At 43.8% G+C, this 19,438-nt stretch overlaps 1 protein-coding gene across 2 annotated transcripts in view; it reads left to right on the top strand.

Annotated features, from left to right (window-relative positions):
* Positions 1–19,438, top strand: part of RBFOX3 (RNA binding fox-1 homolog 3) — a 350,747-nt gene that overhangs the window by 223,374 nt on the left and 107,935 nt on the right. The window contains exon 1 of one of the 2 annotated variants that reach the window (XM_084832353.1): positions 8,266–8,323. The exons of the other annotated variant lie outside the window; for it this stretch is intronic. The gene's annotated coding sequence lies outside the window, so the exon portion shown is untranslated. Of the gene's footprint in view, positions 1–8,265; positions 8,324–19,438 lie in introns of those variants that run through there. 2 annotated transcript variants of the gene reach the window in all.

Below are 19,438 nucleotides of genomic sequence, written 5' to 3' on the forward strand. Positions count from 1 at the left end.
ACAGATTAAGATGTAGACATCATTTTCCTCTTATGCTTTTGAAACTAATTATCAACTCTCTTGCTCTACCCTGAATCCCATGGCAAATTTATTTACATTCCCCTAACATATAGAATCCTGAACAGAAGATGTGGTTTCAGCTCCACAGCCAGATCAGAGAGTCTGTGTGGCCAATCTGTGAACATAGATAGATGGTAACAGTTGGTCCAAAAGGTTAGTCCAGAGCTGGTGAGATGGGGATGGGGAATTAAAGTTCCAAGGCACAGGTATTCCTTTGGAGCCGGCATGAACATTTAGGTACAGCCTTGCATATATATAAATAAAAGATTTCAAATTCCTTGCCGCTAGCAACAATTTCCTAGCACCTGTGAATTTTTCTGTCATCTTTAAAATAATGAATTTGATTATGATTTCCATTTTTTACTAGGCAGGGTATGTTTGGTTCATCTACAGTAACCCACCTTCCCTGTTCTTTTATTGTACTTGCAATGTGCACCATGGGAGGAAACACCAGTGGCACGATGATCTTTTCTGTGTTTCATGATTAGACAGCAGCAACATTTTCCTACAAAATACCACCCTGTGCCTCTGGCCCATTTTCTGCAGAGAAAAGGAGGAATTGTTTCTGGGTATGTGCCTGAAGGTCCTGTCATCCATTCACCTACACTCAAGCTGGATCCTCTACACCCAGACATTGCTAAGAGATTAGTCTACTAGGAAAAGTAGAATGACATGGGCAACAAACAGAGCAGGATTGTCAGATGGTGTTGGGTCTGAAGGATCAAACATTACAGATGGTTCTACCTGAAGCATTCTCACCAGGGCCCATAAGCCTTCTGACCCAGAAAGGTAGGTGACACCAGAGTTCCCAGGGCTGCTACTTTTTCTCAATCTAGGAAACCTGTAACTGAGAGAGGTCACTCACCAGATCCTTTCTGTGTACCACCAGACTATCAGCCTTCAGCCTGCCTGCTTTTCTTTCTGCTTCCTGCCACCAGGTGTTTGCCTGGGCCTAATCACCTGACAAGAAGCAATTAACATGTAACAGTTTCCAGCGGGGTAGGCATGTTAAACTGCTGCAGAAAAAACTACAAAGAGACTTGTGGCACCTTAAGGGCAACAAGTTTATTCTAGCATGAGCTTTCATGGACACTGTCCACTTCATCAGATGCTGGGGGTTGCAGGGGGAGAGAGATTTAAACTGTGTTGTAAGAGGGAATTGAAATGCAGAAAGTACAGACAGTGATAATAGCCTTAAACCATTGGCATTCACAAAACACTGCTGGGTGATAACATAGACATTGCAATGGTGAGCCAATTAACATGCTCAATAGATGGTGCCAAACTTCTAAAGTACAATGAGTCTATTGCACTGCGTTGGAAAGAGCATTACCACAACCTCCTTAACCGTAACTCTATTGTGGCTGATGAGGTTTTCTCGCAAATCCCACAAAAACAAACCAGAGATGAGCTTGCAGTGTCCTGTAGTTTGGAGGAAGTCAGTAAAGCCATTAACCAAATGAAAAATAATAAAGCTAGTGGACCCGATGGGATCCCTGTTGAAGTCTTTAAAGAAGGTGGGCCTGAAGCTACGCAACATCTTCACAAGCTTATCAAAAAAATCTGGATGAGGGAGGAGATCCCAGCAGACTTCAGGGATGACATAATTATCACTATCTTTAAAAAGGGTGATAGAACAGATTGTGGAAACTATCGAGGCATCTCCCTTCTAGCTATGGCAGGCAAAATCCTGGCAAGGATCCTCGCAAACCGCCTTCTACCTATCTCAGAAGGCATCCTCCCTGAATCCCAAAATGGCTTCCGCCCTTCCAGGGGGACAGTGGATATGATCTTCACTGCACGACAGCTCCAAGAAAAATGCAGGGAGCAAAACCAACCCTTGTACATGGCGTTTATTGATCTGACTAAGGCCTTCGACACTGTAAATTGTACTGCTATCTGGACCATCCGTCTGAAAACTGGATGCCCTAATAAATTTGTGAACATCTTGCGGCTCCTCCATGACAGCACAATGGCAACAATCTTGGATAACAATGGCTCTCAAAGTGATCCATTCAAAGTGGGATCAGGCGTTAAACAGGGATGCGTCATTGCTCCAACCTTATTCGCTATCTTCATCGATATGATTCTACACCTTGTTGAAGGGAAACTTCCCACTGGTGTAGAAATCATATATCGAACAGATGGAAAACTTTTTAATCTCAGTAGGCTGAAAGCAAAAAGTAAGGTAATTACATCCTCTGTCATAGAACTTCAGTATGCTGATGATAACGTAATCTGCGCACATTCAGAGGAAAATCTCCAAACTATCCTAAACATCTTCGCAGAAGCATATGAAAAGCTCGGCCTCTCGCTTAACATCAAAAAAAACAAAGTGCTTTACCAGCAAGCACAAACCAATCCCTCTGTAGCGCCATCAATCCAGCTTAACGGTGTGATGCTGGAAAATGTCGATCACTTTTCTTATTGTGGCAGCCATCTCTCCACAAAAGCTGACATCAACGCTGAAATTCAGCATCGCCTGAGCTCTGCGACTGTAGCATTCTCCCGAATGAAGGGTAGAGTGTTTGAGGATCGGGACATTCGCAGGGAGACCAAAATGCTTGTTTACAAAGCCATTGTACTACCAACCTTACTGTACGCCTGTGAAACATGGACCATCTATAAACACCACTCCCAACTTCTCGAAAAATTCCACCAACGCTGCCTCTGAAAAGTTCTGCAAATTACTTGGGAAGACAGACAGACTAATGTGAGCATACTGGAAGAAGCAAAGACCACCAGCATTGAAACAATGATTCTCCAACATCAACTTCACCGGATCGGCCATGTTGCTCGAATGCCTGATTATCATCTTCCAAAGCAGTTACTCTATTCCCAACTTACGAATGGAAAACGGAATACTGGTGGACAGCAAAAGAGATTTAAAGATGTTCTCAAAGCTAATCTAAAAAAATGTAACATAAGCATTGAGAACTGGGAAGCTCTAACTGATGAGAGTTCCAACTGGAGGTCAGCCTATATTAAAGGCGCTATGGACTTTGAAGAAGCACGAGTAAGAGCGAAAGGGAGAAACGAGCTCAGCGGAAGGCACGTCAAGCAAAACCTCATCGTGACCACCTTCCACCTGGAAACCTATGTCCTCACTGTGGGAGGCTGTATGGATCCAGAATCGGCCTTTACAGCCACCTGCAGACCCACTGCCAGCGATTAATGTGTTGATTGACCTATCATCTATGAATCTGTCTAATCCTTTTAAAGACTTATCTATATTCTTTGGAAGATAATCTTACTCAGTCACGAGTGATCGCCATGATGATGATGAGCCAATTAACATATGTAGCGTGATTTTTTTAAAAATGTTTGTCCTTATTCACACCACAGGAAATAAAGTTGCATCTCTTGATGGATTCAGCAATTTTGCGTTGAGATATGTCTTTGAAATTCCTTTGTTCAAGAATGTCCACCTTAAGGCCACCGACAGAGACTATGTCCTGGGAGCTTGAAATGTGGGTGTGTACTTTCTGCATATCAGTTCCCTCTGACAACACAGTTTACATCTCTTCCCCCATACCCCTCTGCCACCAGCCCAGCATGTGTACATAAACCTGCCAATTTGAGGTTAGGCACTTCAGGTATCTGATGAGCATAAAGTGTCCATGAAAGCTTATGCCAGAATTAGGCTGCAATCCTATGCATGTTTAGACAGAGAAAAGTCCTACAACTCCCAGCATTCCCCAGCCAGCCAAGCACAGCTGGCTGGGGAATGCTGGGAGTTGTAGAACTTTTCTCTATTAAACATGCACAGGATTGCAGCCTTAATGTGTCAGTCTTTTTGTTGTTTTTAATCCAGATGTACTGTGCCAAAGATACTTGCAGAACAAAGACAGCATGCACCAAAATCATGCCTACTTGGCTCCAACAAGTTCAACAGGACAGGAAAAGAGAATATTGCGATACCAGATTTACTGGGGACTATGAACAGGGATTTCAGAGAAATCTGCAATGGATTTCAGTGGCCACAAGACTGGAAAAAGGTCAGTTTACATTCCAATTCCAAAGAAGGGCAACACCAAAGAGTGTTCAAATTACCGTACAATTGCGCTCATTTCACATGCCAGCAAGGATATGCTCAAAATCCTACAAGCTAGGCTTCAGCAGTATGTGAACCGAGAACTACTGGAAGTACAAGCTGGGTTTTGAAGAGGCAGAGGAACTAGAGATCAAATCGCCAACATTCGCTGGATCATGGAGAAAGCAAGAGCATTCCAGAAAAATGTCCTGACATATAGAAGGGGAAGAAATGGAAGCAGTGACAGATTTTATTTTTTTGGGCTCCAAGATCACTGCAGACGGTGACTGTAGCCATGAAATTAAAAGACGCTTGCTCCTTGGGAGGAAAGCTATGGCAAACCTAGACAGCATAGTAAGAAGCAGAGACATCACCTTGCCGACAAAGGTTCATATAATCAAAGCTATGGTTTTCCCAGTAGTAACGTATGGCTGTGACAGCTGGACTATAAGGAAGGCTGAGCGCCCAAGAATTGATGCCTTCGAACTGTGGTTCTGGAGAAGACTCTTACGAGTCCCCTGGACTGCAAGGAGGTCAAATCAGTCCATCCTAAAGGAAATCAACCCTGAATGCTCATTGGAAGGACAGAAGCTGAAGCTCAAATATTTTGGCCACCTAATGCGAAGAGAAAAGTCCCTGGAAAAGACCCTGATGCTGGGAAAGATTGAAGGCAAAAGGAGAAGGGGACGGCAGAGGATGAGATGGCTAGATAGCATTACCGATGCAATGAATATGAACTTGAGCACACTCTGGAAGAGAGCGGGGGACAAGAAGACCTGGCGTGCTATGGTCCATGGGGTCACAAAGAGTCGGACACGATTTAACGATTGAACGACAACAACAACAATTATCAGTGCAATCCTATGTATGCCTACTCAGAAGTAAGCCCCATTGAGTTCAATGGAACTTACTCCCAGGTAAGTGAATATAAGATTGCAGCCTTTAGAGTATAAAGGGGTAGAGTAAGAATGAAGGTACGTTTCTCTCAATGTATGTGTAAACATATCTATTTGATTGTGTTGGCCTCTTAGCAACCTGTGCGTATAAAGAAATTGTAAGTGATGGTGATGCCAAGAATCTGCCTTAGTCACAGATTACTAAGTCCTCTCTGCTGTGTATAGATGTGACAGGCAGCAAACCTGAGTCTGGGCAGTTAGATCATGGGCAATCTGCTCACATCAAACTGCTTCAGTTGCAATAAATTCCTAAATCTCGAATTCCTCCTTGGGCTTCCCCAGCTCTCTTTTTTCTACCAGGAATACTGGTACAAGTAGTCAGGGAAAGCAAGTTCTCTTGTGGTTTTTTTTTTATCATCATCATGAGAACTGCAACTTCCATTTCAAAAAGAAAATGCAATTATTATATCATCTTTCTTGCTGCAGAGATCTTGAAAACTGTTGTCCTTAAATATTTTTTAAAAAACCAGAGTGTTGCAAAACCTTTCTATCAAAATTCTGTACCATGGTAAAGCATGTTCTGCTGCTACCAATATAAACTGTGCAAATTTTACATAAGATGTATTCTATTTCTGCTAGTCATAGAGAGAAACAAGTTGTTGCAGGGAATTCACGGCTCATTCCTGACTAATGGAAATTATATTCAGCCACCACTCTAGCTTCTTTGATATCCCCAGGTTTTGCTCACTTGCTTTCAAGCTTATGTTCACAACCACAAGGACTAGAAACTTGGTTATTTAATTTTAAAAAATAGAACACGAGATTCACAGGATGATGAAATTTGCACCCAGTTCCAAATTTCGCTTTTGCTGTGCTTATGTAAAGTATCTTGCTTAAGCATGCTGGTCATTCATTGTGGAATGCTCCTTTCCTCACCTATGAACAAATTACTGGAAATACTGTTATTCTTTTGCTGGGCTCCTCAGGGTTAGTTAGCACTGTGCAAAAAGCCCTTGTTGGTTGCCTTGCATCATGCATTTTTATAATCTGCCTGTTTCTCAAATACGCATTCCTTAATATTATTTTTCCCTAATCACTTTTGTCTTCTCAGCAGTTTTCAAAACGGTTTTACCAGCATCATACTCAGAAGTCTATTAGCTGCAAAATGTTATGACTCGAGTGTTCTGTGATACAGCTTTGCAATATTAGTCCTGTACAATTTCCTATATTGCTGAGTGCATACACATAATGTAGCCAGTACTTTCAAATGTGGATTCATTCAGAGATGAAGGCAGTAGCTGAGTGTTCTGAACCTATCAGTCTCTATGGGGAAAGGAATGATGAAGCTGATGAATGCTCCGGCTCCAGGCACACACCAAGGCCAGAAAACAACCCCACATGCATACATGCCTTACATGCCTTTTCCTATGTAGTGTAATACATTTGTATGCACTGGAAGGCATCTTGAGCAAATACACAAGGCTGGTATTTCCCCCACTACAACCCTCCCAAAATCCAAATGAGTTATCGTGCAGCTATTGGTTTGACTGTGTGCTCACTGGAAGGAACAGGGGTTTCTATTCACTTTTTAGAGCAGAAATGCATTGACTGTTGTAACTGCAAAGAACACTGAACTCATAGGCCCTCACTCGTCAACACCTCCTGCAGATAAAGTGATGATGAAGGGGTCTTGCCCTCAGAGTAGACAGCCACAGCAACCTTATTGAGGATCCTAATCAATTTGCCCCCATCCCTATCTGCTGCCAACACCCCCGTGTGATTAATTGAGTTGTTACCCATTGATTTTCCCACCCCGCCCACCCCTCCCTGAGACAGGAGCAGAAACAATAAGATCTATGGAGCATCTGACTTGTGGAGAAGCTTCCTTCTCATTGTCAGACTGGATAAGCACTGTTAGGTTTTGTTACTCCTGGGCCTGTTGCATGCAGTAGCAGAAACTACATTCATTGGCCCTAAAGGAAAGCATGGACAAGATCCTGGCCACTCCAGGGTTTAGTTACTACCATGTGGCTACCTAAAAGTCCATTGGAGACCTCAGCACAGCTCTACTGTTGCCCATAGCATTCCATCATCTTAGCTTTTTAATCTCACTTGTTTTATCTCTGCTGATCACTTTGGTAATGCTTTGTTTAATTTCTGCTCACTGCTTTTCCGCTGCTCTTCTACTCTGTGTTGTTTGCTTTTACTGTAATTGTAATTCATTGTAAGCAGGCCTGGAGGAGCTGTTGAAGGGCAAGGTATAAATCCATAGATAGATAGATAGATAGATAGATAGATAGATAGATGGATGGATGGATGGATGCACACACACACAAAGAGAGAGAGAGAGAGAGAGAGAGAGAGAGAGACCCATTAATCACCAGCCCATTCCTTATCTCCCTGGCATTGCTACCATCTTGATGCCCCTTTCCAGCCGTGTCCTTGTAATCTCCAGCTCCCCCCACCCCCGCTATGGCTCTTCTAGGCCTGTCCCTGCCTCATTCCTGTAAATGTGGTAGCATGCAAACTCAGCATTGTGACCTGAATCCTCCTCCTCAGTACATCGAGGTTGCACCAGTCCTAATTCTTTTAAATAGCCCAATTTTTTCCCATTGTCAGAAGAAATTGAAAGAAGCCCCAGACATGCAAGAAGAAGGTGGGCAGCTAGGATGCGCTTTTTCCATCTCTAGTGCTGAGCAGATAGATGTCCCCCGCAATGGACCTATAAGGGGTTTCTCTTCTCGTTAAGACTCCAGTCAGAAAAAGCTTTGGCGTCAGTGTCAGAATCTGGGCAGTACATCAGCTTTTCCCCCAGCTTTGGTCTCACTGGTAGAATGGGTATCACCTGGCTTCTCTCTTGTCCTGACAGCTGAGTAGATGCTGAATGTGTGGGCAGAGCGAAGTACAGGATTGAGGGCTAGGTTTACATCTGAGGAGAAACGCTCATTGGAGGCATGAACCTCTATAAAAGTTCACATGCACGTACACACACGTATGCCTGTACACACACAAACACACTTCGAAGCCACTGCACTATAAAAGAGAATTGATGTGCAAGTTTCAAGGCAGACCCAGTGACAGGCTCACAATTCTGTTAGAGTTTTCCAGACTGCACCCAGTAGTGTAAACTGTTATACAGGTGGGGGTGGGGGGTTTCTTGGTTTCCTATAATGATTCTTCTATCCCAGATGCAAACTAATTTCCTCTCTGGCGCTCAGCCCCAAGAGGAGAATCTCTGTTTACCTGATTTAAGAATAGGTACGCTTCCTCCTAGGCAGAATACAAAGCATATAATTCAAATGAGAAAAGACAGCTATATGGGCAACCTCTGAAAGTGAGTAAAACCAACTGCATATTGTAGGTTTCATGGATCCATTGTCCACTGGGCATCATTGCAATGGATGAGGGAGCCATGAAATCTCAGGTCCTGTTCTGTGGTCTTAGTGGATGTTGGTGAGGACTTCGGTCATTAGGAGTAGATGAAGTTTGCATTTAAAGTTTTACTGTCTTTGCTAACTTTGCTTCTTTCTTTTCTCACCCACCAAACTGCCCTTTTGCTTAGTACATCCTATGCTTGTTTTTACCAATATTATCTCTGAGGACTGTCTGTTTAAAGGGTTGTTGAACTGGCAACCTCTGGGTGCCATGATTGCATGAAGAATTCTAAAGATTTCTGGCAGGTCTCAAAGAATTCAGTTTTCTCAGTGGCTGATATGAGGACGCTGAAGCAGAGTTGTGGTGGTGTTAGAGGAGTCTTTGGCCTAAATTATTATTAGTGATGGTTATTCTCATTTGGAATTATGCTTGACAAACAGGGCTATTTCCCCCCAAAAATATGAAAGTGCTTCTTTTTTTCTCTGACCAATACTAACAGAGTAATTTCAAAATATATTTAGAGCTAAGCATTTCGGCTTCCCCCCTTCATGGATCACTGCCTTGTTGTGGCGAAGGGGCTTGCGTAACTCAGTGAAGCCATAAGCTATGCTGTGCAGGGCCACCCAAGACGGACAGGTCATGGCAGAGAGTTCTGACAAAATGTGGTCCACTGGAGAAGGAAATGGCAACCCACTCCAGTATTCTTGCCAAGAAAACCCCATGGAACGTAGCACAAGGCTAAAAGAGATGACGCCAGAAGATGAGCCCCTCAGGTCAGAAGGAGTCCAATATACTACTGGGGAAGAGCAGAGGGTATTTCCAAGTAGCGCCAGAAAGAGTGAAGCGGCTGGGCCAAAGCCGAAAGGACACTCAGCTGTGGATGTGTCTGGTGATGAAAAGAAAATCCGATGCTGTAAAGAACAATATTGTTTAGGAACCTGGAATGTAAGATCAATGAATCAAGGTAAGCTGGAGGTGGTCAAACATGAGATGGCAAGATTGAACATCGACATCTTGGGAATCAGTGAACTAAAATGGACAAGCATGGGCAAATTTAATTCAGGTGACCATCATATCTACTACTGTGGGCAAGAATCCCTTAGAAAAAATGGGGTTGCACTCATAGTCAATAAAACGGTGGGAAAAGCAGTACTGGGGTACAATCTCAAAAATGATAGAATGATCTCAGTACGAATCTAAGGCAAACCATTCAACATCACAGTAATTCAAGTCTACGCCCCAACGACTGAGGCCGAAGAAGCTGAGGTTGATCGGTTCTATGAAGACCTACAACACCTTCTAGAACTAACACCAAAAAAAGATGTCCTTTTCATCATAGGGGATTGGAATGCTAAAGTAGGAAGTCAAGAAATCACCGGGATAACAGGCAAGCATGGCCTTGGTGTAGAAATTGAAGCAGGACAAAGGCTAATAGAGTTTTGCCAAGAGAACACGCTGATCATAGCAAACACTCTTTTCCAACAGCACAAGAGGCGACTCTACACATGGACATCACCAGATGGTCAATATCGAAATCAGATTGATTATGTCCTTTGCAGCCAAAGATGGAGAAGCGCTATACAGTCACTAAAAACAAGACCTGGAGCTGACTGTGGCTCAGATCATGAGCTTCTTGTTGCAAAATTTCAGCTTAAACTGAAGAACGTGGGGAAAACCACTAAACCATTCAGGTATGATCTAAATCATATCCCTTATGAATATACAGTGGAGGTGAGGAATAGATTTCAGGGATTAGACCTGATAGACAGAGTGCCTGAGGAACTATGGACGGAGGTCTGTAACATTGTTCAGGAAGCTGCAACTCAATCCATCCCAAAGAAAAAGAAATGCAAGAAAGCCAAGTGGCTGTCTGATGAGGCTTTACAAGTAGCTGAGGAAAGAAGGGAAGTGAAAAGCAAGGGAGAAAAGGGAAGATATATCCCATGGAATGCAGAGTTCCAGAGAATAGCAAGGAGAGACAAGAAGGCCTTCTTAAATGAACAATGCAAAGAAATCGAGGAAAACAATAGAATGGGAAAGACTAGAGATTTTTTCAAGAAAATCGAAGATATTGAGGGAACATTTTGTGCAGACAGGCATGATAAAGGACAAAGAAGGCAGGGACCTAACAGAAGCAGATGAGATTAAGAAGAGGTGGAAAGAATGCACAGAAGAACTATACAGGAAAGATCTGAATGTCCCTGATAGCCATGATAGTGCGCTCACTGAACTTGAGCCGGACATCTTAGAGAGTGAAGTCAAGTGGGCCTTTGGAAGCATTACTAACAACAAAGCTAGCGGAGATGACAGTATTCCAGCTGAGCTATTTAAGATCCTAGAAGATGATGCTGTTAAAGTGCTGCACTAAATATGCCAACAAATTTGGAACACCCAACAGTGGCCACAAGACGGGAAAAGGTCAGTTTACATTCCAATTCCAAAGAAGGGCAATGCCAAAGAGTGTTCAAACTACCGTACAATTGCGCTCATTTCACATGCCAGCAAGGTTATGCTCAAAATCCTACAAGGTAGGCTTCAGCAGCATGTGAACCAAGAACTACTGGAAGTACAAGCTGGGTTTCGAAGAGGCAGAAGAACTAGAGATCAAATCGCCAACATTCGCTGGATCATGGAGAAAGCAAGAGAATTCCAGAAAAACATCAATTTCTGCTTCATTAACTACACTAAAGCATTTGATGGTGTGGATCACAACAAACTCTGGCAAATTCTTAAAGAGATGGGAGTACCAGACCACCTTACCTGTCCCCTGAGAAACCTGCACAAGGGTCAAGAAGCAACAGTAAGAACCAGACATGGAACAACCGATTGGTTCAAAATTGGGAAAGGAGTACAAGAAGGCTGCATGTTGTCGCCCTGCTTATTTAACGTCTATGCAGAGTACATCTTGAGAAACACTGGGTTGGATGAATCAAAGGTCGGAATTAAGATTGCCGGGAGAATTATCAACAACCTCATATACGCAGACGATACTACCCTAATGGCAGAAAACGAAGAGGATCTCAAGAGCCTCTTGTTGAGGGTGAAAGTGGAGAGTGCAAAAGCTGGTTTGAAACTCAACATTAAAAAAACTAAGATCATGGCATCTGGCCCCATCACTTCCTGCCATATAGAAGGGGAAGAAATGGAAGCAGTGACAGATGTTATTTTCTTGGGCTCCAAGATCACCGCAGACGGTGACTGTAGCCATGAAATTAAAAGACGCTTGCTCCTTGGGAGGAAAGCTATGGCAAACCTAGACAGCATAGTAAGAAGCAGAGACATCACCTTGCCAACAAAAGTCCGTATAATCAAAGCTCTGGTTTTCTCAGTAGTAATGTATGGCTGTAAGAGCTGGACTATAAGGAAGGCTGAGCGCTGAAGAATTGATGCTTTTGAACTGTGGTGCTGGAGAAGACCCTTACGAGTCCCCTGGACTGCAAGGAGGTCAAATCAGTCCATCCTAAAGGAAATCAACCCAGAGTGCTCATTGGAAGGACAGATACTGAAGCTGATGCTCAAATATTTTGGCCACCTAATGCGAAGAGAAAAGTCCCTGGAAAAGACCCTGATGCTGGGAAAGATTGGAGGCAAAAGGAGAAGGGGACAACAGAGGATGAGATGGCTAGATAGCATCACCAATGCAATGAATATGAACTTGAACACACTCTGGGAGAGAGCGGAAGACAGGAAGGCCTGGTGTGCTATGGTCCATGGGGTCACGAAGAGTCGGACACAACTTAACGACTGAAGAACAACAAAATGTTCGGCTTCCACCCTCATCAGTAGCTGTGATGTTAAATGGATACCAAGGTTGGCAGCTTAGAATGCTGGGGAATGAAAATTCCTGAGAAGAAGAAAAGAACAAGAGGTGTGAATGGTATAAAGCTTATGAATTGTCCTCCATATTAAGCCATAGGGACTAAGTGTCCTGAGTCTGTAGATCCAGAAATTTTCCTATCTGTAAAGCATATCAGTGTCTTTTGTTTGTTCAGTTGGAAGTAATTGGAAGTCTGAGAGACAATGTGCAGGTGAGTTAAAATGTCTTGCAACAGGAACATAAGAAGAGCCCTGCTGGATCAGACCAAGGGTCCTTCTAGTCCAGCATTTTATTCACACAGTGGCCAAGAAGCTGTCGACCAGGAATTCACAAGCAGGACATGAGTGCAACAGCACCCTCCTTCCCTTGTTCCCCAGCAACTGGTGTGCACAGGTATACTGCCTCTGATACTGGAGTCTGCTCTAATTTTTTAGTAAGAATTACAGTTTTTTGGTTACGGAAACTTGTTGTTAGGTCCAGTGTAGTTTTGCATACATATTGCATACAACATCCTTTTTTTTTTAAAAGTTCAATTCAATAAATCACATTAGTGGAAGTGCATGTTACCGATGGTCTAATGCAATAAGTTTTGTTAGTAGCTATGCCCCTAAAAGAAGTGGTTTCTTGGATGTAACTACAGGTAATGGAACACACTGATTTGAATTGGTGTGATCCTGGGTTGCAAATATCTTGTTTAAGTGTTACACAAATTTGGTAGTTTTCTGAAAGCTGTGCATGGTAGAGAATTAATGGCTTCCAGTAAATGAGTGCAATGGGATATAATAGGGGAACTATCTTTCATTATCTGGTGGTGGTTAGGGGCTGCAGGATGGTAGTCCACAACAAATGGAATGTGATTTTCTTTCAGAAGGTTAGCCTTTGCTTCATAAAGAAGGATATCCCTGGATATTACTGATGCTCGATTGATAACTAATTAAATGAGGGGTGTTCTACAAACATTCTACTGTTACCATAACTCACACAAGAATGGGAACACAGTTTCTTTTTATTTTGTTTGAATAGTTGACCTTTGTTGTATTTGTTGACTATAAGCTCATTGTACTATGCACAACGATTACATAAAACAAAGTTTTAAAAAAGTTTTTTTTAAAATGTAGCTAAGGTATCCACATTGCTGAAGATGTTAATTCATAATCTTTATACCACTCATACCTCTAGGGGTTTTTTTTAGTCTTCAGGGGAATTTTCATCTCCCAGTGTTCCAAACTGCCACTCTTGGCATCCATTTCACATCACAGCTACTGATGAGGGTGGAAGCCGTAATATTTAGCTCTAAATATATTTTGAAATTACTCTGTGATTAGTCTATCTTTCTTATATATTTCAACTTAAGACTGACTGCATCTATAGTGGATCCAAAGCCTCCTTGTTGCTTTGTTGTTGTGCCACTTCCTGCTTTTCTATTTTTTTATACAGAAAGTAGCTAACACTGTGGTTTAAAACTCCATCATTAAGCACAAACATCTGAAACAAACCACTAATCAGATCTCACAGTTAAGCTTAGGGGCATGACTACAATCCTGTGCCTAGTTACCTGGGGCAACATCATCATTCCTGCTCTGAAAAAACTCCTGCAGCTGGCACTCTCTTGCATTGCCCCTCCGCTGCACCACTACAGACCAGTTCTGAAATTTGGACCCCATCATGCTCCGAATAACATAATTGGAAGCATGATGGGGTCCAATTATTCCCTCTCCCCAAATCTGCGGCAGTCCATGTCTGTCCTACTAGCCACAGTTCAGGCAGGGAGGTCTCACTGGAGGTCTCTCTATGAGTTCTCCCTCCCTGGCACCGTAAACACTGCAATGGCAGCTGAGAATCATAGAATCATAGAATAGTAGAGTTGGAAGTGGCCTACAAGGCCATCGAGTCCAACCCCCTGCTCAATGCAGGAATCCAGGTCAGAGCATCCCCGACAGATGGCTGTCAAGCCTCATCTTGAATGCCTCCAGTGTGGGAGAGCCCAGTACCTCCCTAGGTAATTGCTTCCCAGGCACCAGGGACATAAGGAAATGCCATTTTCCCAGGGTACCCAAGTCCTTACTACAGAAGTCAGATATCTTGGAAGCTACATGTCCCAGGTTTCCTGGTGCCTGAAACACTGAGGTTGCAGTGTTCAAGGCACCACAGAGAGAGGTGCTAGCTCAGAAATCACAATCTAAGCAAGAGAGGAACTTGGGTGGGGGGGTGGAATCAGCCTACCATTATGAGCTGGACAAATTCTGAGCCAGGTAAAATCAAACATGGATGATATCTCTTAATTATGATGCCTTAGTAAGCACAAGTTGGATTTGTTTATGTCAGGTGCTGAGAATAAAGATCCTAAATTCAGGAAGGAATATTACAATTCTTGAGTCCAGGCTGATGACTGTTGCGTCTGAATTTTCTTTCCAAACTCTCTTTGCAGTGTCTTACTGTAGTAAGCCTGTCAGCTTAGCACTTAATGAGTTTTCTTGCCAGGCTCTTTGGGGCTCAGTCCACAGTACTGATAAGCCAAAACAATTACTATGGTGAGATCAACTTAAAACACAAATGTACACATGCATGAACATACAGGTCCCCTTAAATTTATTTTGTTTCTGAATCTTCAAGTTACCTATCTCAACTCTTCCTTGAAAACTGTTGTCTTAGGGCTGATTCAAGTGCTGACTTGCATGTGTGAAATAACCATCAAGATAGAACTTTCATAGCAGCCAATGTCAACTCAATCAGAAGTTCATACTACCCCCACCCCCTGGTGGAGACAGGTCACACATTCAGCTGATTTATAAGCCCATTCAGATGTCATGTTAGTGTAAAATCAATTACTGGGTGGAGGGAAGGAGATCACGTCCACCGGTCCCCACTGCTGTCTTCCACAGGTTGATCTCAAAGTCTTCACAGAGTGGCACATAAGCTTTGTGCAGCTTTTCAGGGTCAATGAGCATCACTCCACTTCCTCCAGTCCACACAGTCATCCCATATACTAATGTGTCATCCAAATAGGACTCTAGTGTTCAGTAATCTAGTAGTTTTACGTACATGTTTGAACCAGAACTAAAAATTAAGGGCTAGGTGACAATCTCAAGATTGCCTTCTGTTCTCCCAGGATTAATTTTATAATTTAGGGCTAGAACGCCACAAACTTACACTGCAACCTTTTCCCCGTTGAAAATCTGCCCCCGTACACTGTCTCTGTGGTGTGGTTTCCTGTGTCTAATGCTAAAAATACTCCTTTGTTTAACTGAAGCCCGCCATTGAGGGGAGATATGTTAGCACTCTTCAAGTACTTGAAAGGTTGTCACAGAAAGGAAGGCCAGGATCTCTTCTTGATCATCCCAGAGTGCAGGACACGGAATAATGGGCTCAAGTGACAGGAAGCCAGATTCCGGCTGAACATCAGGAAAAACGTCCTGACTGTTAGAGCAATACGACAATGGAACCAATTCCCTAGGGACACTGGAGGCCTTCAAGACGAGGCTGGACAGCCACCTGTCAGGGATGCTTTGACTTCGATTCCTGCATTGAGCAGGGGGTTGGACTCAATGGCCTCGTAGGCCCCTTCCAACCCCACTATTCTATGGTTCTATGTTCAGAGAGAACAATTGGTCTCACTCCTCTCCAGAATCACGTTTCATATAATTTACAATTTCTTGCAACGAGGAGTTTCCCGGGGAAGCCATAAGGCAGGGGTGGGCAATTGCAGAGGGTTAGAGGGCTGTACTGGCCACCCTGGGACCCTGCAGGGGCTGCACCCGTTGCCACCACCAGAAGTGGCTGTGCAACCAGAACCCCCGTGATTCTGCTGGGAAACAAGGTGAATGGTTAGAAGCTGTTTGGCGAACTGTCGGGAGCCCCATTCTTTTGGGAAATAAGATGTGCAGTGCCTGCACGTCTTGTTTCCCAGGAGAATCACTGGGATTTGGGGAATGGTGGCAGCAGCAGTAGCAGCAGGGAACGGGTGGGTGGGGTGCACAAATGGCTATGGCAGGCCACGTGCAGCCTACAGGCTGCATGTAGCCTTGTTGTTGTTGTTCAGTCGTGTCCGACTCTTCGTGACCCCATGGACCACAGCACGCCAGGAGCGTGCTCAAGTCCATATTCATGGCATCGGTGATGCTATCTAGCCATCTCATCCTCTGCCGTCCCCTTCTCCTTTTGCCTTCAATTTTTCCCAGCATCAGGGTCTTTTCCAGGGAGTTTTCTCTTCGCATTAGGTGGCCAAAATATTTGAGCTTCAGCTTCAGTATCTGTCCTTCCAATGAGCACTCAGGGTTGATTTCCTTTAGGACGGACTGATTTGACAAATCCTGGCATCTCACATGGGCCAACCTACGGTACACACGGGGGTCATTTCTGGTAACATATTACCGATTTCACATTTGGTTCTCAGTGGTAGAAGTAGAAAAAAATAACATGGAACCTGCAGCAAAATAATGCAGTGTTTCGTGCTCCTGTTCAAGGTTCCAGTCAGCAAGCCATGCCCTCCTCCAGGGTGCTCCATTCAATTCTGCCCTTCCACCCCGTTTTCCATTCTGTTTCCCCAACAGTCAACATTCTGTAGATACTGAGCATGCTCTGTCCTGATTGGGCTGTTTTCGTGGGGTTTTCCCCCTTAGGTTTTTTTTCCCTAAAGGTTTTTTATACTTCTGCTGAGCTTGGGGTTCCCTCAAGCCTGCTGATACCTCCCTTTATTTATTTATTTATTTATTTATTGCATTTATATCCCGCCTTTTTCCCTCTTGTGAGGAACCCAAAGCGGCTTACATTATCCTTCTCCTCTCCATTTTATCCTCACAACAACAACCCTGTGAGGTAGGTTGGGCTGAAAGTGTGTGGCTGGCCCAAAGTCACCCAGTGAGCTTACATGGCCGAGTGGGGACTAGAACCCGGATCTCCCAGCTCCCAGTCCAACACTCTTGCCACTACACCACACTGGCCACTTACACCTCCCTTTTGTGTGTGTATGGTGCCATTTTGGCTATATAAAGACCACTGAACATCAGAAATAGAAGGAATGATAATACCAAAGGCCTAGTCCATTCCCTCTCCTTTGCTCACTGTTGATCATTCAGAGCCCTCCTATGCGCACAGCTCTCCAGTGGCTCCCCCTGCAAGCTTCTAACGGGGGAGCTTCAGTGGTGGGGAGACTGGATCACCTCCTCAGAAATAATAGCACATTTCAGTGTTCAGAATGATTATACATTATCTCAGTAATCCTTACACCTTATAAAATAGGTTAGTGTTACTACCCCTATATTGCAGAGCAGGAGCCAAGAGGAGAAAAATTAACTTTTGTTGTGAACCGCCCAGAGAGCTTTGGCTATTGGGTGGTAAAAAAGGTAAAGGTGTCCCCAACCAGTCGTGTCCGACTCTAGGGTGCAGTGCTCATCCCCGTTTCTAAGCCGAAGAGCCAGCGCTGTGCGAAGACGCTTCCGTGGTCATGTGGCTGGCATGACTGAACACCGAGGTGCACGGAACGCTGTTACCTTTCCCGCCGAAGCGCTACCTATTTATCTACTTGCAATTTCTGGCTTTCGAACTGCTAGGTTGGCAGAAGCTGGGACTGAAGACGGGAGCTCACTCCGTCATGCAGCACTCGGGTCTCGAACTGCTGACCTGCCGACCTTCCAGTCTGCAGTTCAGCGTCTTAACCTCTAAGCCACCGCGGCCCTGATATTGGGTGGTATAGAAATGTAATAAATAACCTTATCTAAGTCAACCCAGTAAGTCAGTGGTGAAGATGAGGCTTGGGCCTGTGACTTCCCCCACTCACACTCACAGTCACTGCACTACACCAGGCATCTTTATGCATGATGCGAACTAACTTGCATAGGAAAACAAAGTGAACATGCAAGATGCAGGCTAATATATCATGCACCTGTCAGATTTTCTTTATGAACATCCCAGAACAGCATTCACTTTTTACAGGTACCCACATCTTTTTAGATAGATGATAGATAGATAGATAGATAGATAGATAGATAGATAGATAGATAGATAGATACCTACTTCATATTTTGCTGCAAAGATACACCACAGTCTGCCAGTAGAAGTCTCATTAGATCAAAACAAGGTTTTTGCTAACAGAATTCTTTGAGGATTTGATCTATAATTAATGTAATATGCAAACTTTAAAAATTATAATACAAATTAAAGCACATTTTCATCCTTAACGTGGTCCTTTGTTAAACAAAAGCATTTATGTCTGGCTAACCTTTTTGCTACATCATCCTTTCATATTTTTCCCCCTTTCAGTTTCTAAAAATGGCATGCAGGCGGTATGAAATTTATTAGGCTCTTTAATAAGAAACTAATAAATTGTCCATTGCTAGAACTTGCCAGACTTTTATCTCTCCAAGCTAGCTACTAACACTGAGGGTGTTCGTTGTTTCCCAGCATCTGCTTTGCTTAGCTATATAAGGTATCCAACCACTATTGATAGTTCTGATAGCAAATGTTGAGGGATTTGCTTCCCCTCTGAGGACCTGTTCTCATGACCTTCTCCATGGCAGCTAGAGTTTTCATCTACCCCGTGATGGCTTCCAGATGCTTCAGCCTGCAGTGATGTGTGCATGCCACTGCCTCACACTCAGCCTTGATTAGCTTTGGGCAGGTTACTACAAACACAGAGGTATACTGAAAACTGATCTGTTTCTTCAGCATGTGGATGCACATGTCACCACTTGATGCAGGTGGAAGTCAGCAAATGTTGACTGAACACCACAGCTGTCAAGGATGGAGAAGATTATGGAACACACAGCCTGAGTTGCCAAAGGTTTGTGGTTACAGGGAGATGTGAGGAGTCCCTTTCCTCCCTTGGTCCCCCCTCCAGAAGCCTGCGCATTGCAGCAAGCCATGCCTGTTGCATAGCACTGGGTTAGGGCGTGCAGCCTACCACCCTCCCAAACACATTGCTTTGCTCAAGTGACGGGTGTATCACTCTGATTGTCACACATTCCCAGGAGGTGCTGAAGATCTCTCCTCCTGGCCACATATTGCACTCCTTTTGGGAACTCACTTTTAGTGGGCAGTTCAGTACTTCTCTGAGGTGAGGATGATGCTGGGGGGCTGAAGGGATGAGAGCTCTTGACAGACGCCTTGATTGATTGAAGCGGTTACTTAGAGGCTTTCTCTTGTGTATGACGGATATTTCTGTTTCTTAGAAGAGGGGAGAAAGATGACACATGATTCCCCCAGCTCTTTCCTCTAGCGGCACTTGTGCGATTTACATTAAGGCCTATAACCGGGGTTGGA

The sequence above is a fragment of the Heloderma suspectum genome, chromosome 2 (genome assembly GCF_057233095.1).
Source record: "Heloderma suspectum isolate Gila_16-S chromosome 2, 16-S_ref, whole genome shotgun sequence".
Classification (NCBI taxonomy): domain Eukaryota; kingdom Metazoa; phylum Chordata; class Lepidosauria; order Squamata; family Helodermatidae; genus Heloderma; species Heloderma suspectum.